Source organism: Dipodomys spectabilis, unplaced genomic scaffold (genome assembly GCF_019054845.1).
Source record: "Dipodomys spectabilis isolate Male_0828 unplaced genomic scaffold, ASM1905484v1 ptg000024l, whole genome shotgun sequence".
Classification (NCBI taxonomy): domain Eukaryota; kingdom Metazoa; phylum Chordata; class Mammalia; order Rodentia; family Heteromyidae; genus Dipodomys; species Dipodomys spectabilis.
In genome coordinates this window covers 25,600,277-25,621,404 of record NW_024870701.1, presented here as the reverse complement: position 1 = coordinate 25,621,404, position 21,128 = coordinate 25,600,277, and the positions used below count along the sequence as shown (strand labels likewise).

Below are 21,128 nucleotides of genomic sequence, written 5' to 3'. Positions count from 1 at the left end.
TTGGGCCCAATTTCAGGATGCATCGAATACAGTGGATATTGGATGTGATAGACTTGGAGGTTCCAAGGATGTTATTAATGAAGCAGGGTGCTCGGCACAGTGCTCTGAGTGGCCATTTCTCACCAGTCCTCACTGCCATTCTTAGGTACTAAATTCTGAGGGCCAGAGACCACAACCCATACAAAATTATCCTTGGAGTAGAGGAATGGAGAATCCCCCCAAATCACCCTATCCTCCTCTTCTTTAACTCTTGTTTTCCAGACGGAAGATGTATCATTGGCTTTCTGAGAACACCCACCCACCAAAAAGACCCCAGCGCCAATGATTAAACACCTGCCAGTGAAAATGGCCAACATCAACTCAAGACTCTGCTTTTATGGCCATTTGGCTCCTTGCAAGGATGACTTTCTAGAATATTCTTTCCTCAAGGAACAACTAAATCCACAAAGATCATGAAGTACAACAGGGAGTCATACTCAATAGAACAATGTCTTTAAGAGTGTGTTTGAGCAGACCGAACAGACATCTTCAAATAAAATTTGGTTTTCCCGGGGACAGAGTACTGGCAGGTAGTGCAGTCACACCTCAGCTGGTAACACAAAGGATTCCACCTTCTGCAGTGGCTTTTTGCCTACTTATTCCTGGTGTTTCTCTTGGTCATGGAATTGCAGAGCAAGAGGAATCAACAAGTAGCAGGACACCAGGATGATGGTGAAGCCAGAGTGGGGGACAGGACCCAGAAGGGCCCATCTCAGGAAAGGTCACCAGTCCTGGGTTCCCAGCACACGATTACTGTTAGTGTTTCTATAGTTTTGACTTTGTTTTCTATGACCATGCCACAAATAACAAACAAAAAACAAAACAAAACAAAAAGGCATGCAAACACAATCCTGCATGAAGCCCTGCATGGGCTGACCGCCAACCAGGGCACAGCCCCAAAAGGTCAGACATTTGACCTTCCCTGGTGAGCCTCAGGGTGAGTGCTCAACGGTGAATACCGGCCACTCCTCAGCACATGCCAGCCAGGGTGGGGTGGGTGGCACACCTGGGCAGCCTGTGACCCAAGGTCAGGGTCAGACAACCACAGAACCTTACTGTTCTTCAGCGAGCTCTCTCTGAAGCTGATTGTTCCACAGGGCACATTCCCCCCTCTCCCCCTCTGCCTGTCTGGCATACCATGGGCCCTCCACAAATGTTTGTGGTTGGATCTTGGGAGCTAAAAGCAAGATCTGATCTGAACTTGACCGCCTTGTTTACAGAGGGCCCATCTGGCAAAGTCCTTGCTTTGACAGCTCGCCTTGGAAGGAACCTCACGATGTGGAACCTGCTATTCCTGCAACACATGCCCACGGCGTTAATAGAATACCCACTCTGTGGGGAGCATTGATGACCTTCCTGGTCTGAGCACAGGGCACCATCCCAGGGAAGCAGGGCTGAATCCCCACTGGGACCCCATGGGTCATTCTCTCACCCCCCCATGGGGGTGGATGGAGGGGTGACCTCAGGCCTTGAGGGTCCCCATACTGGGCACCTCACTTCCACTCAGTGCAACCATGTGATCCAACTATGTCGTGCTTCAACCTCCCTCCCCCAGGCAAAAGAAAAGTGGAAATTAATCTAATTAAACTCAACAGTGTTCACAGGAAGGAAAATTCTGGTACTTTGCCGAGAGTCACTTTCCTGCCAAGCTTTCTGGGAAAAAGGATATGGGTTTTGGAGCTGGTGGGCCAGAGCTGGAGCTCTAACTCTGTCACTCAGTGGATCGCCAGGGGACAAATGTCAAAGGGGCAGAGTGTTGCGTGCTTTACAGAAGGGCGGTGAGGACACAGAGGAAAGTCGGGAAACGTGTACGGCTTTCAACCCTCAAGTGCTCCGCTATCACACATTCCACACAGATTCTCAAAGGTTTTTAAGAATAATTAGCAATACCTATAACCTTCTAGAATATTCTCCTCTCGCCCCCTCATTCTCCCCCCCGTCCTGCCACCATGCAGAAGGCCAGAAAATAGAACAAAAGCATACAAAAGGCAATCCGTGAACCCCCAACATATCTAATTTATGAACAAAAACGGGATTAAGTTCCTGATAGCATTTTTAAATGGGCATGTCTGACTAGACCTGGCCTGTTGGTGGCGCTCTTCCTCAGGAGGAAGAGCAGAGACAGTAGTCCCACTCGCAGGGCATGCTCCAGGACTCCTGACAGAAAGGCAGGGCCCCTCCCCCCAGGGGGAACTCCCCAAAGCCACGCCCCCCAATATCTGCCACTGCAGTGACTGAGATGCTCATCTCAGCTGGTCCTCGAAGTAGCCCCGTGAGGCAGGCAGGTGATGAGCTAGTTTCCCCTTTATCTCCATTTTAGAGCATCAGAAGGGAGCATACACTGAGAAGTCACACAGGAAGACAGACACTCCAGAGCTCCCAGTCTGACAGTCCCAGGTCATGTCTAATGACACAGGCAATACAAGTTGAGCATTTGGGTATTATACCACCTCCCTCTGGATGGCACAGAGTCCATACTTCCTGTGTGTGACTGGATGGGCGGTAATACAGCATAGGTAGCAGTGAGCCTTTTTCAAGCCTAAGCTGGAAGAAAGCCTGGCAGCTGCCACTTCCATGTCCCATGGCACATGTTTATCAAGCCATCCATACCAAGACCACCATGTTGAAAGGAAGCTCAAGCCAATCACGTACCATGCTTCACAGAGGATAAGAGAGGTCTCAGGACGCCCTGGGCAGACGTGGAGTGAGGCAGAGATGGCCCTCATCTCCTCCATTATTATTTTTTTTTTTTGGTCCGGTCGTGGGGCCTGAACTCTGGGCCTGAGCGCTGTCCCTCAGCTCTTCAGCTCAAGGCTAGCGCTCTACCACTTGAGCCACAGCGCCACTTCCGGCTTTTTCTTTTTTGTTTATGTGGTGCTGAAGAATCGAACCCAGGGCCTCATGCATGCAAGGCAAGTGCTCTACCACTGAGCCACCTTCCCAGCCCATCATCTCCTCCATTATGAGCCCAGCCCCAAATGTACAAGTGTGAGGGAAAAACAATGAAAATATTGTCTTCGGGCAATCGTTAAGAGCAAAGATAGATCTGTCAAAGAAGGAATTATGTGTCCAGATTAAAACAGAAATCCTGCCTGTGTTTCCAGCCCTCAGGCCTGCAGATTTGAGAGTAAAGTGTCAACTTTTACCCACATTCCAGGCTGCCCTGCAAATCTGACTTGCCAGCCATGCAATCACACAAGGTGCTGCAATCACACGAGCTAGCTCTTGAAAATCTGAAGACATCAACTAATTTAGCTTCCTTGAGGCCAGGAACCAAGTGTGAATTGCCTTTGAGCATCCAGTCTACATGAAGAAATATTGGAAAGAAAAACAAAATATTATTGAAAGTTCCATCTCTTGGGGCTATGTTTTTTAAAGAGTTCTTATCTTTTGCCAATGTCTACTGAATTATTTTTGATTAAAATGATATGAGGACAGGAGTTTTCTTCAAATGTCCCATAGTTAGGGAAGAAGATAGGGAAGAGAATCAAGTTTGAACACAATATGGAAACTAAGGAGCCCTGTCTCTAGGCCCTTTGGCTTTAGTTGTTTTTCAGATAATGTCATGCTTTTGCTTGGCGCTGCCTTGGATTTTAATCCTCCTACCTCAGCCTCCCACATAACTGGGATTACAAGCATGTACTACCATGCCTGGCTTGTTCTTTCAGACTGGATCTCGCTACCTTCTTGCCTGGGCTAGCCTCAAACCTTGCTCCTCGATCTCTGCCTGCCATAAAGCTGAGATTAACTGTGCAAGGTACCATGCCTGACCTTAGACATTTGAAAGTGATGCATGTACAGTTCAGTGGCAGTTGTATTTCCACTGTTGAGCAATCACCATCAATATCTAGTTCCAAAATATTTCCTTAGCTCATAAAACAATCCTCTATTCATAAAACCCTCTATTCATTACTGCCCCTCCCCCACTCCTCCCCATCCCGTCAGCACCAATCCAAGGATCTGGCTACCGTTCTACCAGCCCAGCATGGGCTCACATGGAGGGTCTGGTACACCCTGTGACTTCTGTGTCCAGCTTTTTTTACTTACGTGGATATTTCTGAGGATGCTCCATTCCATAGCTGGGCCAAACCATCCTTTTTCACAGCTGACTAACACTCTAGTGGACAGATGGGCTGTGCTTTGTGTATCCACTCATGGACTGATGGACATTAGGTCATCTCCAGAGCACATCTGCTTCATTCTGACTTTACTTTTGAACTTTCTAAGCATGAGGCCCTCTTCAAATCAACGCTGCTAATTGGTGAATATGGGCCACAGAGAAAGTAGGGTGTGGACAGGAGCAGAGTCACTAAACAGTGAAGGAACCTGGCAAAACTTAGGGAGAAGCATTCACAACTGTGAAAGCAAAGTAGGTAATAAATTCTAATTGCTCCTCTCTGGGGGTGTGGCTCCCATACTCTCTAACTGCTTTAAGCTGAAGAACTATTGGAAATTTTGTTTAGGCAAATCACAGGTGAATGAGCCATTCTGGCCCGGCTGGTCTGGAAACAGGGCCCAGGCAGTCACAGTGGGACCTGGGGAGTGAGGGTAGATGGCTGGGGGCAGGGCAGCCAGTGGCCAACTCATCCCACCTTCAAATCCCAGTACTGCCCAAAGAAAAAGCTCTATAAACACTATACTGGGGAAAGAAGGCTGCAGAAGACCACTTTACATTGTAGCTCTCAGCCTGGGAAAGCTACTTGCCTGTTTTCAGAGGAAGATAGTAACCCTCGCTCCTAAATATTGGAATATTAGGAACTCAGGACTGAGAGAGCTCCCAGGGCCTTGGAGGCACAGAAGAGACATAAATACATGTAACGGACCTCAGAAAAGTACCAGAACCTTCTAGACTGCATCTAGAGGAAGAAGAGTGTGTGAGGAACAATGGGTCCTGTGGAGTGAGCAGGACTTTGCCTTTCTGGGGGTCACACCAGCAGTCCTGTCTCCGCCCCTTGCTCTCAGCATGCACCCATCTTTGCTGACCCTTAAATGTTCAGAATCACCATTACCAGGCTTCTGCCCTGATACAGAACCTCCGATGGCCCTCAAGGGCGGTCCACACCAGCCCCTATGGGAGCTAATATTTTGCTGAAGCTAGCCTCGAACCATAATTCTCTTGATTTCTATCTCCCAAGTAGCTGGGATTACAGGCATGAACTACCGCGAGAGACCAACATTTTTCTTATTACAGTCATTCTTAACCCAGGGACAGAGCCAAGACCCAGAGTTCAAACCCCAAGCCATCAGAGGTGGGGGCGGGGGAGAAGAAGAACAGGAGGAGGAGGAATGCAGTCATAAGATTCAATACATATCTTACAAAATTAAGAAATCTGAGGGAAGAAGTAGAGTTGGAAGAGATGGAGAGAATGATGAAAGAGGTGTAGCATTGATTAAGATGCATTATATTCATAAATTCCTTTGTTGAATGGCAACTCCTTTATACAATTGCTTAAAATAATAAAATACCTTGGTGCAGTAGATTTTTTTTCTACCTATAGCCAATGATATCCCACAATATTTCCACACTATCCCTCACAAGGGAGATCATGGTGAGATACAAAATAGCACCTTGTATGGCTATGAACCAAGTCTGAATTTTAAGGCCACCATACCCAAGATAGCACATTCCTCGTGGGCCCCTTAAGCAAGATGAGGGAAGCAGATGCTGAACTCTTGCAGGAGCCCCTCCTGTCCGACACTTTCCCAGTATGTACCCAGAAGTGGAAGTGGTGATAAATGTTGAGTGCGCACGCCTCCTAGGCCTGCACAGCTTAAGCTCCCGTTTACCCAGCAGCCACTGTCCAAGTCTGTAAGTGCACACAAATTTGTCCATTTCTTGTGGCTCCCATCTGTAATGCTGGCTACTCAGAAGGCTACGTTCACAGGACTGAAGTTCAAAGCCAGCCCAAGAAGAAAACTCCATGAGACTCAATTGCCAGTTAACCAGCAAAATGCTGGGCTGGAGGTGCAGCTCAAGTAGTAGAATGCTAGCTATAATTAAGAAAGCCACAAGAGTAAGCAAGCTGAGTGAGGGTGCGAGGCTGTGAGTTCAAGCCCTGGTACCACCACCACCACCACCTTCCTTCTGACTGTTCAAAATTCCTCTTACCAAGATGTACCATCCTGCACCAGCAGGAGGCTGTACCACCAGGATGAGATGATGGGAGGCAGAGCCCCGGCCTGGGTCTCACCAGTAGTTTCAATCTGTTCCCAGAACCTGAGCATGCAGATGCCCACAAACCTGAACCAGATGCTAGTGAGTAAACCATTAAGCTAACAGGATTAAGGCAGGCTGGCTGATGTAGGCCGGGGATCCATTTCTGGAGGGAGAAGAAGGAAAAATGAGTGTTTCAAAAATTCCTGACCCTCAGCACTGGCCCCATCAGCCAAACCTGCGGGACGTGACAAAGCAATCCCCATCAGCACGGGTCCCTGCCAGAAGCGACAGAGCAGATCCGGACGTCAGACATCACTGCATGGGCAACTACTACAACTAAACACATCTGGTGGCCAGGCAGGGCACACAGATGCCAGCCAGCCTGTGACTGCAGAGAGATACAAAGCAGGATGCCTTTCTTTTTGCTTTCTGACACAGCTCAGGGTGTTCTAAGCAGACACAAGAGACAGATCAACTTCATGCTCTAATGATCATTTTGACCTCTTGTGTCCTTCTGTTTGGGGACAATCCAAGCCTTGAATTCTGCAGCCACTTCCTTGATCTCAGGCTCAAACTAAAGTCTCAGCAAATTCCTTGAGTATGGCAAAGGCTGAGGGTCCCAGTTGGTGATGACATCAGGAGCTTGCCTATCCTAAGGGAAGCCCTATAAGGGAACAGTGTGGGTAGTGTCAGCTCCACCCACTCTTGATGGACTCACACATTCTTTCTGAATCACTTCCGGGTCAGCTGTCACCACTGCTGCCAAGCAATTCTATGTCTACGCCCCAGTAGCTGTCTGAAAGTCAATGTCATTCAATCAGTGGTATACAGAGTGATAGTACTAGACACTCACTAAACACCAACTCTTTGCCTGGGATTCCCGAACTACTGACTCCCAAGCTGACATGTGTTCTGGGTGTGGGTGGAAGTCTATCATGGGCACACTGTCTCCCTTGTGATGGCCAGAAAAGCAGAGTCAACTGCTGCTCAGAACTTGCATACTAAGCAAAGCGTGGTAGTACACACCTATAATCCCAGCAGTCAGAAGGCTGAGAAAAGAGGATGAGGAGCTTGCAGTGAGTCTAGGCTGCCAGAGAGACCAGGTCTCAACAACAGACAGACAGACATGAGAGAGAGACAGACAGACAGATCACAGACTGCCTGTGTAGCCAGCTCTGTCACCTAGGTCCATCCTTACAAGCACCTGCTGGACTAAGATGGTTAGGACACTTCAGCTTGACAAATTAAGGTTCTACTGGCAGAAAACAGAAGGTTGGCAAAAGGATGGAAAAACCAGGGTGTCAGGCAGAAATGGCCAAGAGGTGGCTAAAGCCATGAGGCCACTTCAGAGGGAGTGGCTTCCCATGGCCAGCTTGCTGCTCAGGGCTGGATTCCCACATTACGGGGGAAGGAGGGGCAGGGTGAGTGGCCAGGTGATCTACCATTGTACAAATTTAGCATCATAGGGGGTGAAAATGCCATACAGAGAGATATGGTGCCATCTGGTGTAGAGAACCCAAAAACAGAATCCCCACAGGGCACACCCATCCTTACAGGGGACCTAGAAAGATAGCTCATCAGTAAGGACCTGGCCTGATCAGGCAGGAGAGAAGGTTCTGGATTTCCCTAATGGATGGAGTTCATCATTAGACTTTTCCTATGGAATGAGCTAGAGGCAGGTTCAGTCCTGTGCCATGCTCTGCTTACACTTTCCCGATGTGTGGCAGTCTTCAAGATGCTGCTGCTCCTCTCTCCTCTCCATACCTCAGCCCCATCCACTGAGCCCCAGGCCAGAAGCTTGGCTCCAGAGTACAGAATACAACACAGGGTCAGAAGCCCCAGCATCTCCCCATCCCCCTAGACCTCCTGTCCAGAGTCTGGGAGTCACTGGAAGAACTAGCCTGGGGTCTATATGAGCTAATTTCTCCTCTGGGTCCCCCAGGATGACAAGTCTGGTAGATGTCCAAAGCCATCCGAGGCCTGAGGGTTTCCAGTTTCCTGGAAGATATTTTTGTTTTCCTCACTTCAAATCCAGGTTCAAACCATAAATCTAGCCCCGCCTAGGTCCATGGGTTCAATGCTATTTGGCTTTCTTCAAATCTCCCCTGTTGCCTATTGCTTGTCTCATCGGCAGTCCTGGTGAAGTCAGGACTCAGCCCCTCCCCCTTTCCCACCTCTCTTGCATTCTGGGAGTCCTGTGACAGAGCACTGCTGGATTTTCTACAGCGTCTTTTTTGGCGCTTTGTGTTGGAAGGCTTCCAGATACATCGTTTTGTGGGACTACACGCTTCTAAGCCCATGTTGGGGTGTTCCCATGGAGGCTTTCCCTAGCTGACCTCCCAGGGCCATGTCCCTGGAGAGCCCCACAAAGACACAGGACACCTACTGTGTGCCAGGCACTACTGTGGGTCCTGAGGATTTGGATCTCCAGCCCAGCCCAGCCCAGCCCAGCTCAGCTGCCGGGTGCAATGACACAGACAGGGCTCAGGGCTTTCCCATTTAATTAGCATTCTAGTCTTGGCTCAGCTTGTTACAGCTTTTTAGTGGCTTCAACTACAGTGCCTGCTCCAGGAAGCCCCATTTTCCCCGCCCAGTGCTCTTGCTTCAAGGGTCTCAGACAGGGCTCTGCAGGGGTTAAAAAAATGAACACGCCTCTCCCACTAACTTGCTCTGCTGCTTACAGTTGAAGCCTGCTCTCCTCTCTGGCTCTTGGTCATTGAATTCTGCCAGCTGGGCCTCCAGCATGACACAGCATCCCAGCCTGGCTTCCCTCAGGAGCCCGCAGCCCTGTGTGACAAAGGATTCGCTGACAATGGGAGGAAGAGGTCTGCTCTCATTGTCTAGGGCAGCCGCCACCACCACCACGGACCATCATGGCCACACTAGGGCAGATATCTATCTCCCTACTCTTAGGATTGTTGGCTTCTGCCTGGTGTTGAGGATTGTCAGTGATTTCAGCCCAGGCCCTGGGACCTGGAGCTCACCACGATCTTCCTCTGGCTTCCCTAGCAGCCAGAAGCTCGTGTTTAGGTTGCCATCTGCCCAGCACTAAGCCTGGGAGACTCTGGGGCTCCTCTCTTATCCCCTGAATTGAAATAATCCCACAGACTGTACTTCTCAATTATGTTTAACATCGGACCTTGCTAACATCCCTGGGTTCCAGGCCTAGAGCCTCATCAACCCAGTGGCTGCTTGCTCTGGGTCACATCTCCTTCTGACCCAGGGCTGCCCAGTTCTACTCTGCTAAAAGCCCTATCCCCCATGCTAGACTGCAGACTCAAGATGCAGGTCCTGGCTGAAGCCTGTCTCCCTCATCGCCCTTGCATTTGACCTCCTGCTTATATTCTCTTCCCACAGCCAGACAGCATCTGGCTTTAGTGCATACCACCAATTGCCACCCGCAAGCCTTTCCTTCAACCTCAATGCCCTTCTCCTGTCTCTTTTCCTGGCTAGCTCATTTCCTCCCCTAAGACTCATTCCTGATTTGTCTCCTTCAGGAAGTCCTCCTTGGTTGCAGGTACCCCAGGTCCTGGAGTTTCCCTAGCACTATACTCCCCAGAATGCAACAAACCAAAGCTTGTATGTCTCTCCCACTAGAGAGCAGGCTGCTTGAGGGAGGGCCTCAAGGTCCTAACACAGAGGCTAACATAGAGACTGGCACAGAAATCAATAACTACTGAGAAACTTACTGACCTCAGGATGATCAACAAAACCTCTTTGGTCTTCTTCACTAATACTTTCAAGTTTTTCCTTATCTACTTTCAGGCTTCTGCCCCAGTCTAAAACCCCATGGACCACACACTCACAGTTACTCTTCCATAAAATCATGCCAAATGCTGCACTTGCTGTGTTGTTGCTATGGAAACGGCCTCCATCCTTTCTCTCTCACCACCACCCATTAATTAGCAGTTGGGTCCAGCTCCCTAGCTGATTAAGCATTAACAGTAGACATAAAGGAGTTCTGAAAGGTTCAAGGCCATGATGACCATGTCAGATGGTGAAGCTGCTGTGTCAGCTCTGAGCACTGAATTTAGAGTATGGAGAACAGAGTTCAGATCCCTGCTTTGCTGTTTACTTGCGACTTGGGCATGTTACTAACTCTGGAGACTTAGCTTCCTCATCTGCAAGATGGGGATGGGAATAACAATGCTGATGTTTGATGCTGCCCCACTTGCTGAAATAATAATACATAACATGGGGGCTGGTGGGGAGTCTATGTGGACACTAACTATAGTACTAACTATAAAGTCAAATCAAGTGCAGGGTACCCAATGCCAACCAAGCCTCTATCTGGCCCTGCTGTCCTCTTCTCCCACAGCAGTTTTATACTTCCTAGAGTCAGCAGAGGGCCCAATGATATGTGTGGTTCCTCTTGCTGGGCAAATGTGAGGACCTAACAGCTTTGCAGACACGTAGGGAAATTCCTAAGGACACTGCTACTGGGCTCAGAAGCCACAATGAAACAAGGGATCCAAAAGAGGTCCCCAGGCCACCACCTCTCCCAAGTGTCCTTCATTCCTGGATGGAGAAGGACGACATACAAGGCAGCCAAGGCCTATTTTGGAAGGAAACAATCTCAAATGACTAGTGGAACTTTTTGCCCTCTAGAATCCTAGCAAAAGGATAAAGACAAAAAGTTCTCTTGGGAAAATATGGACCCAATTTTTTTTCAGTAAGCCTCTGGTGTAGAGAAATATGATTAGATGAGCTATGAAAAACCAAGACTTCCTGGTCTTATTCGCCCAAGGACTTGCCATGCCCTTAGGCAAGTCATTTCATTTCTGGGGTTCTCCGGTTTCTGGAGATTTGATCATCTGCAGCTCTGTGATGCTCCAGGCACCTAAGCTGTAGGGGGTGGGTATATTCATACCCTATTCTGAACCACAGCTCAGCCTGGGCTTCGTGCAAGAGAAACTCAAGCTGCAGCTATTCTTTAGGGGTGCAAGAGTGAGTAGGAGCACGAGTGGGAGAGAAATCCTCTTCAAAGAATAGCAAAAAGGGCACCCATATGACCAAGCAAGTTCCACAGCAACACCATCAAGTTTGTAGAACTTTCAAAATTACAGTTTGCTGGGTGCTGGTAGCTCAAACCTGTAATCCTAGTTAACTCAGGAAGCTAAGATCTGAGGATAGTGGTTCAAAGCCAGCCCAGGCAGGAAAGTCCATGAGACTCATCTCCAATTAGCCACCAGAAAAACTGGAAGTGGAGCTGTGGCTCAAGTGGAAGAATGCTCGCCTTGAGCTAAAGAGCTCAGTGATAGCGCCCAGACCCAGGGTTCAAGCCCCATGACTGACAGACTGGGCAGAAAACATGATGAGGCTCCATCTCCAATTAACTATCTAAATGCTGAACTGAAAACATGGCTCAAGGCCCAGTGCCAGTGGCTCCCACCTGTAATCCTAGCTACTGAAGAGGCTGAGATCTAAGGGTACTCGTTCAAATCCAGCCCAGGGCAGGAAAGTCCTTGAGACTTTTATTTAGGTTTTCCCAGAAAACCAAAGTGGTGTTGTGGCTCAAAGTGTTAGCCTTGAGCAAAAAGGCTCAGGGACAGTGCCCAGGCCCTGAGTTCAAGCTCCACAACTGACCAAAAAAAAAAAAGGCTTAAGTGGTAGAGCATCAGCCCTAAGCAAAAAAGCCAAGTAAGCATGCAAGGCCCTGAGTTCAAGGCCCAGTAGCAGCACAAGAGAAAAAGAGAAGGGTAGGGGGGAAATGGAGGGAGCAATGAAGGAAGGGAGGGAAGGAAGGAAAGAAGAAAGGAAGGAAGGAAGGAAGGAAGAAAGGAATGAAGGAGAGAGAGAAAGAAGGAGAGAGAGAAAGAAGAATAAAGAAAAACTACAATTTGTCTATGTGTTCCTCCTCCTTCTCTCTCTCTCTCTCTCTGGGTGCGGGATTCTCTCTCCAGCCTGACCATCCACCTCCTGCTACCTTCTTTACAATGGAAGCTGTGAACATAATAACCTTACAAGGACAGTGGACTCCCAAGTTGAAAGAAATTAGAGGACAATGTCAGGAACATCAGAGGTGAGTCTGAGAATAGATTAAAAAAACAAAAACATGGGCTGGGAACGTGGCTCAGTGGTAGTGCACTTGCCTTGCATGCATGAGGCCCTGGGTTCGATTCCTCAACACCACATAAGCAAAAAGAAAAAAGCCGGAAGTGGCGCTGTGGCTCAAGTGGTAGAGCGCTAGCCTTGAGCTGAAGAGCTGAGGGACAGCGCCCAGGCCCAGAGTTTAGGCCCCACGACTGGACCCAAAAATAAAAACTAAATAAAATAAAAAAAAACAAAAACAGAGCCATGTACTAAAATATCTGTATAGATCTGTAGGAGAGATTTTGACCAAAGCCACCACTTCTTATTGAATCAGCAGAGGAGAGAGTGGGAGGAACCAGAAGAGCAGCAGAATAGCTCCTTACCTGTCCAAAGCAATCTTTCCCTGTCTTCAAGGTCAGACCTGTGAACTGCCTTCCTCCTGCAGAAGGCCATGGTGTTGGGCCTATCTGGGAGGGTTCAAACAGGGCCATAGGGGCCTTCACTCCATTGCTTCTTTCTGTGTTTGCTCTAAGAGAAGCAGCAGCATTATGGAACCCCGAAGCTAACATATGGAAAATTGATTAAGTACCTAGGTAAGTGCTCTAAAATATTTATGGTTTGTTCTCTCCTGCAGGCTCTATGATTGCGTAGTGACTTCACTGTTCCTGTTCTCCTACTTTTGTGTGGCTGCACCAGCAAATTATGCAGCCTGGACAGGTGTTACATGAACACTTGCTGGACTTAAGATTCTTACATTGGTCTCTAATACTAGACTGTAACAGAGAAGGAATGTGTTTCTTGTACATATTTCGACATATACAAAGTTACAGGTGCCCTAATACACACTTGGATATAAGGAGTGATTAGTTGATCAACCAAATTAAAAAAACCCTTCAAGCTGTGCCTGAGAATCTTCAGTCATATGAACTGAATTCACACAGGCCTGTGGGAGCTGTTCACTGCTTTCAGGGCCTCCCAATTCCTGGGCAGGAAGGAGGGCAGAGGGACAGTCTGGGATGGTTCCTCAAGGGTCTATTATTTTAATCTGATGCTATGAAACCAGTAACTAAAGAAAAAGCCCCTGTATTCAATTAGAACTCCAGTACACAGGCACATGAGCAGACATGAGTTGTGTAAACACACATACCATATGTATTTTGTGTATGTCAATACTGGGGCTTGAACTCAGGGCCCAGGCACTATCCCTTAGTGCTCAAGGCTGGAACTCTACCACTTGAGCTAGTTCTACTTCTGGCTTTATGGTGGTTAACTGGAGGTAAGAGTCTCACTAATTTTCCTACTTGGGCTGGATTTGAACTGCTATTCTCAGATCTCAGCCTTCAAGATATGTAAATGAGTGACTAATTCGCTAACAGCAAGTCATTAGCTGAGTGACATCACTTCCTGTCTTCAATCAAAAGTATTTGGAGTAAGAGCAAGTAGTAGCAAAATTTACCATTTACCCAAGTAAGTGGTCACTATTGAAATATAAAGCTATGGGCTGCCTGGAGAAATCAGAGGGAAGAATGTTGCCCTTGGCCTACTGGGAAGCCCCAGCTTCCCACTGTCACTTCCAGAGGCTCAGTGTGCTTATCTGTAAATTGGGGCTGATCGACCCTGACTCCCAAGATCCTCTTCATAAATGACTGCTCAGGGGAGCCGCCCTGTAAAGTCATACCAACATGTTATTATGTTAGCAATCTGCTCATCATAGCTGACACTGAACACCAGAACGCATTACAAATTACTGCCTCCGAGTGTTCCTCATGCAGAACACACACTTGACACACGATGATGACATGAACCATGCGTAAATCAAATCCTGTTTCAAACACTCGAGGTTTCCTCGGACCAGCCCACAGTGTCCTGGCCACCTACTAGAGTCTGTTCAGGGCTTTCAGTTCCTGAGGAATTGGATTGTCGAAATCCAGACAATTTCCGCGTGGGGCCCAGGCCTGCGGCGAGCTGAGATTCCAGAGGTTTTGGCCCAGCCCTGGCGCTGGGCAGGAGGAACCCTGGCCGGCTGGGCGCCCCTCCCCGGCGCCCTGGGCGGCTCCTTCCTCTACTCCAGCCCGGCGCGGCAGCGGCAGCGCTAGAGCTCCGCCACTTTCCCCTTGCAAGGCTCCAGACGCCGCCTAGCTTGCAGCTCCAGGGCCTCTCGCCCGGGAGGGTGAGGGGGATAATCCCCGGGTCGAAGAAATGAAAGCTGGACCCGTGGGATGCACGGCGGCGCCCGGCCACGGGCAGCCGTGGACAGGGCCTGGGCAGGAGTAGAAGCAGATCTGGGTCCCGCACTCACCCCAGACTGAAGAATTGGGGAGCTTGGAGGAGGGGTTGGGGACGCACAGCGCGGATTTTTCCAGCGCCTGCCCAGACAGCGGCGGGCGCGCGCAGGCCGGTGCACCCACCGGCGCCTCGGTGCAAGGGTCACCGAGGGAGGGGGCGGTGACACAAGTGCTCCCGCCCGCGGCTCCTCCCCGCTCCCCGGGGCCGGCCCAGCGCGGGGACGGGCGGACTGCCCTCCAGGTTTTGGGGGATGTCAGGAACACGGAGAGAGGGGCGGCACCGATGGTAGGGGACTCGCACAACTGAAGAACACAACACGACCCCCGGGTCTCCCACAGCCACGGCCGCACCATGCCGTCTCCAAGTAACACCAGCGCGCACGGACACGCGTGACAACAAGCCCAGCTCCGACGACCCGGCGATCCCACTCCGGATCCCGGCCCACGGAGAGGGGAGGGTCCCCACTCTGCGACGGCCCGCCCCCTCCCCGGGCGGAGTGTGCTCACACACAAACAGCGGGGCGGGGAGGCGACGCCTCCCTCCTCCCAGCGGAGACGCACGCGCGGCGCCGCGCCCTCCCCTCTACACGCCGCGCCCCCTTTCTCTGTTCACACACCCCCATCCCCAACCCTGCGAACTGCGCGAAACCCGAGCCACGCCACCCAGACCAGGGACTTGGAGAGATTAATTATCTAATTTGAAATCCACCGAGAGAAATGAGCTCAGCCGTCCCGGGGACGCCTCCTCCGGTCTCCTCCAGGCACCGGCACGCGGCCCTGGGGGTGGGGGCACGGAACTCCGCCGCAGATCCAACCACCGCCCCCCTCTCGCCCTCCTCCACGACCCGCGCCCGAGACAGTCACCTGCTCGTTGTCCCACCGCTCGAGTCACTCGCCTCCAACACAGCCTGTCAAACCTGGTTCCTCCCGGCGTATCCGTTCCCGGGGCCCGATTACACCACGGCCACAGGAAGAATTTTTTTTTTTAAATCCTACAGAATCACAACCATGGGGAAAGATCAAATGTGTCACCACCGGGGATGACCACCAATTCCGTTTCCTCTCCTCCCCCCGGGGACAGAGGGAGGGGTCTGCTGCCTGTCTAGACGCCAGCCATCCACAGACGTCCCCGAGCCCGCGGGGACGGGCGCGCGCTCTCTCTCTCTCACACACACACACACACACACACACACAGACACCATCCGTCACCGCGACGGGGAGGGGCGGCGTGGAGACACGCTCCCGGGGTCCCCCTGGCTCCCCGAGTGCGGCGGCCCCGCAGTCCCCCAGGCCGCCTGCCACACGAGCCGCGCTCCCCTACCTCGGCGGAGCGCGCTCAGAACAGCTGCAAGTTTGCCGGGTACGGGAGCAACTGCTCGCTGCAGCCAATGCGGGCTGCAGAACACAAAGCAGAGGGATCGCGCCCTCCTGCTTCCTCCGCCGGGGTCGGAACCCGACCCGTGACAGCGGCTCCACCGCGCCGCGCCAACGCCGGTCGGGCACCAGCCGCGCGTCCCGCAAAGGGGGGGGCTCCAGGACCCCGGCTCCCCACCGCGCGGGGAACCGGTCAGGGAATGGAGGGAGCGAGATCGTGGGGGCTCGGGGGGGGGGGCGTCCCCTACCAAGGGGAGGGAGGAGAAGGGGACAGTGGATGGGTGCGGACCAGCCGCCTGCCCAGGCAGGCGCGGGGAGGGGGGGCGGTGGAAGGCGGCTAATTGTTTGGGGCGGTTTTCCCGGATTTATCCGTAAGCACGCGCACGTCGGTCGCGCAGCCCTCCTCCCGGGTCCCCGAGTCCATCCACAAGCTGCGGCGACGAAACGAGGAGGGTGGACAAGGGATGCTCACCTCGGGGTTCCTCTGCCTGCCGCGCCAAACCCTCGTCGGGGGTGGGGGAAGGGGACCGGGAAAGGGAAGGGAGGGACCAGGCTCCGGAGAGCCGACTCCGGCCTCGAGTTCGGCGCGTCCCAGCTGCGGAGGGGGATCCGGCGCCCGGGCGCACGGACCCAGCGGAGGGGGGGAGGGGGGAGGGGAGGGAAAGAGGGAGGGAGGGGCGGGCAGGGGGGGAGGGAGTAGAGGAAGGGAAAAAAAAACGATCCCTGTTCTGACACAGGGAAAGAGAATGTTGGAGAGTGACGTCCAGGCCCCGCCTCCCCCTCCGGCCACGTGCAAGGACTTGAAAGGGAAGAGGGCGGCGGCAGGCCTGCTGGGTAATGTAGTTCGCCTTTCTTTCCCGGGATGGCGGGCCCTGGGGAGCCGGGTGTCGCCGGGACGCCGGGGATGCCGCCTGAGCTGCCCAGACAGCCCCGTCGAGTGACGCTGGAGTCAGCCCCGCAACGACCCTCGGCGCTGGCTTGGTCCTGGGTGGGGACCTCTGCGGTGGGGGCCTGGGGGGACAGAGGTGTGATCCGGGTTTGTGGGGCAGGGAATCGTTTGGTTTTTAGAGTCTGGAAGGCCTTTAAGGACACTGACTTGGGCCCTTTAAAGTGCACAGTCTGTCTTCGTCGCAGATCAGAGGTAGCTTTGTGTATGAGCGTGGGGGGGGGGGCGCTACGTGGCGTTGTTAATGCTGTATTAAGTGCCACCGTCAGTTGGCTGAGATGCATGTTATAATTAACATTTGAGCATCGCTGTGGCTGGGGCGGGATGTTGTAATTAGATATGCACTTTGCAACCAATTAATTCTCCATTGGCCATGCTAAAGACTGCGATATGGTAGCTGAGAGAATTCGATGCTCTAATTCAGTCATCGCTTTACCAAACCCCCACTGTTTTGGCAAAAGCAGGCACAGAGGTCTTTAGGAGAAATAAGGGACGCTGTATGCCCTACAGCCAGAGGCCAGGGGAAGGCTTTGACACACACACAACATTGCAGAAATCTACCAATGATGAATTCTTTTTTTTTTTGGCTCTGGTCGTGGGGGCCTGAACTCTGGGCCTGGGTGCTGTCCCTCAGCTCTTCAGCTCAAGGCTAGGGCTGTGCTTGCGGCTTTTTTTTTTCTTTTTTCTTTTTTTGCTTATGTGGTGCTGGAATCGAACCCAGGGCCTCATGCATGCGAGGCAAGCGCTCTACCACTGAGCCACCTTCCCAGCCTCCCGTAGTGATGAATTCTTTTATGGTTTGGTGGGCACTCTCCTCAGACCAGCCACATCTGGTCAAGCAGAGAAGGGTAAGATCCTTGGTTTGTGCCCTGTAGGAGCTCAGTTCAGTGAGAGGGTCATAGGCTCTAAAAAGAGAGGGGATAAGTCAACACTTAAAGGCCACATTCCATAAAAGGATGGAGGATGAACACTTAACACAGGGACAAGTATGAAGTACTTACTGTAGAACACCTGGGAAGTAGTCAACTAAGATAGAGAGTGGTCAGGGGTGGGATATATCTAAGAAGGCTTTTTAATGAAGGTGCTGGAAGGGACATGTATTTGACTAAGGCTCCAGGCGCCAGGCTACAAGTATAAGACAAGAGTTGATCCCGAAGCTCCCAGATATTTTGGTTGAACAGAAAAGGCCAGGTTGCCACTGGGGGTGGGGATGGGGGGAAGGCAGTCTAGAAAGCAGACTGAGTAGAGAATGTATCTAGAGGTTGTGAAGGAACCTGGGATGGCCTCCAGGATGGGGGTGGGGCTTGGGATGGACCTGGAGGGATGGTGGGATTTTGTTTTGTTTGGAAAGCTTGTCCTCTAAGCTTGAAACATGAAATGAACTTGGTGAGCACAGAAGCATCCAAGGCCATATCCTGTAAAGAGTTTCTTATGCCAAAGGGCATGGTGGGTGTCACACCCCGCCATGTCACAGCCTGATCCTCTAGAGGAAGAGGACAGGCCCAGTGACAGGCAAGAATTGGTAAGAAGCAAAGTGCGCTGAAGCCAGCTGTGTGGGTGCCCCAGTCCTGTCCCCCACCCCCACACGCACACAGACCAAAGGAACACATTTCCCCACACCTGACTCTTCCTGCTGGTTTGTCCCTCCTGGCAGTTATGCCTCATTGACTCAACAGTGAGTTATTTTTATGCTTTAACATCTGGATGATTTCTTGGGCTTACAGAATATTAACTAATAATGCAGGGTTCTATCATTTCAGCAAATTCCCATTGTCTTGCTTGCTGTCAGTGCTGGCTTTGCGCATGAGGTGACAGGGCTGCCACCTGCAAAGGAATTGAGAATGAAATTGTCTGGTCTTGGCTTTCCTTTTGCTTGAAATTGCAGAGGTGAGGAGAGGCTGAGCTACTTACAGAATGTAAAGCGTCCATGGAGAACACAGAACACCTGGCTCTCTGCTGGGGAGAGGGCCCCCTGGAAGGGAGGTGTTGGGGAGGGGGCAGGCAGTAAGGACAGCAGGCCCTGGAGTCAGCAGCCAGTCTGACCCCTTGGGTTCAAATCCTTCCTTATTCTGTGACCTTGGGCAATGAACAACACTTCTTGGCTTTAGGAGAACCTGTGGTGCCCATGTATTTATTATACTAGATCTGTCATACGGAAGTACTTCAAGTCTCCTTCCTTTTCCTAGGGCTTCCTGGACTGTGAGGATCGGAGGATGGCTTTTTTTTCGGGGGGGTGGGGGAGGCTCAGGTTTTACAGAGGGAATCCCAAGGTGTCTCACCTTCACATATAGAAGTTTTGTTTGTCTTCAAGGAACCTTGACCCAGTTCTAGCCTTTATCCCCTATGTCCTCCCCTGCTGGCTAGCGAGAATTTATGGTCTCCCCTTCCCCACTTTGCTGTCAGAGACTCCCATACTAACTCACCCACCAAGGCTGCCTTCTCTGGCTGTGCATTGGTGCTCATTAAACTTGCTTTGTGCTTATTGTGTTATTAGAGCCTGGCTCTCTGTTTTCTCCCCATCTAAGACACTTTCATTAACCTCCTCCCTTTAGACATATTCTCACATCCCTGACTGGTTTTTATTTTTGTTTGTTTGTTTGTTGCAGGTCCTGGGACTTGAACTCAAGGCTTTGAACTCTTGTTTAGCTTTTATGCTCAAGGCTGGCACTTCATCCCTTGAGCCATGCCTCCAGTTGCAGCTTTTTCCTGGATACTTGGAAATACGATTTATTTTCCCAGGCTGGCTTTGACCCTCTATCCTCAGGTCTCAGCTTCCTGAGTAGCTAGGATTATAGGTATATGGCACCCAGCTAAATTTTTGCTTGTTTTCTCAATACTCTTCAGAGTGAGCTCTTCAGAGTCTTGCAAGATGGAATGGAGAGCTTGGGAGGAAAGTTTTAAGGCTTCAGATTGAAGTCCCTCTTCCCTGTAGTATCCTCAGTTGTACACCCACTCTGCAAGCTAGAGGCAGAAAAGCTTCAGGGTGCAGAGTTAATCAACTGAAGAAGGAGAGAACATTTTAGGGGAAATGATACTGGCATTGGGTTAACTAGAGTTGCCAGGAATGGCCTTTGTCTGACTTGTCACATCACCAAGAAGTGAAAACCAGCACATTTCTTTCTGCTTTAGGCAACTGTTTGCTTAGAACAGTAGCAAAGAAAATATTTCTCCTTCTAACCATTTTTTTCTCTCTGCTACCCCATGGCCCTCCAGGGAAAAAGTTACCTCCATCAGGCCCCACATATTTTCATTCATTCATTCATTCATTCATTCATTGTGCAGTACCACTCCCATAGACTTATGGCAGGGTGCTGGGGAGAGAAGTTAGCTGCCTCCAGAAGCTGTAAGACCCAGCTGACACCCAGGAAACAGCTGTTGAAGGAGGACTTAGGTGAACTAAGGGTGTCCAAGAAGCTGCAGTGGGCAGAGAAGACTTCTGGGAAGAAGAAGAGACCAGAGCCACTTGTGCCTTCCCGCTGGGAGTAGGTCAGCAATGGCCCAAGCCTCTGTTGTGGTGCATTGGTTTGGGAGCAGAAGCAGTGGTGTCTGATGGAAGTTAGATGTTGTTTGATGGCAGTTTGTTTGGTGGCTGCAGACTCTGCAAACAGAAAGAAGTTGTGGCTCTGGTGTCTGTGCTGTACTGATGTTGGCCTAGAGATAGTGGCTTGATAGAAACAGCTTCAGTTTCACCATGCTTCAGATCAGCTTCCACGGCACAGCTGTGAAGACTGTGAAGCCCATCAGCAGCTGAAAGCTGGGTGCAAAGCGATCCCAAGCTTACTGTCAGAGGTGGGGGGGGAGAGGAGGGGGAGGGCCAGAAGCAGACTAAGAGACAAGCCAAGGAAAAGAGCACAAAAACTAAGTAAACTAAGTAAACCAAGGGCAATTTCTGGAAACAAGCTACATGGAAGGCATGTTGAGGTTCTCGCTGACCCCATGATGCATTGACATTTCCTCCCCCTGGGCCTCAGTTTCCACATTTGTAAGATAAGACAGATTCTTGAAGATCTCTTAAGATCATCTTTGATCTGAAGCTCTCCCTTCAAGAAGTTCACAATCTCCCTGGCAAATGAAACTGTGGAAATAAATACCTTAAATGATGAATTCGAGGCTGTTTGATTTCAGCACAGCCGGAAGGGCTGACAAGGTGAGCTAAGGGCAAGAAGAGGAAGGAGGAGGGAGAGAGAAGGAAAAGAGCTATCTAGAGTAGCTTGGTTCCTAACTCTCCTGGGCTCTCCTGTGCCTCTCTCAGACCCCTGGTCTCTCGGAGTCCTTAAAATAATGCATTTTACTT

At 50.9% G+C, this 21,128-nt stretch overlaps 1 protein-coding gene across 4 annotated transcripts in view; it reads right to left on the bottom strand.

Moving 5' to 3' along the window:
• The window catches only part of Ctif (cap binding complex dependent translation initiation factor), a 230,929-nt gene extending 214,427 nt beyond the window's left edge, over nucleotides 1-16,502 (bottom strand). For 3 of the 4 annotated variants that reach the window (XM_042675223.1, XM_042675225.1, XM_042675226.1), the window contains exon 1: nucleotides 16,361-16,502. The gene's annotated coding sequence lies outside the window, so the exon portion shown is untranslated. Of the gene's footprint in view, nucleotides 1-14,528; nucleotides 14,580-16,360 lie in introns of those variants that run through there. The other variant, XM_042675224.1, reaches the window with a different exon arrangement.
• Nucleotides 16,503-21,128: the final 4,626 nt, after the last annotated feature.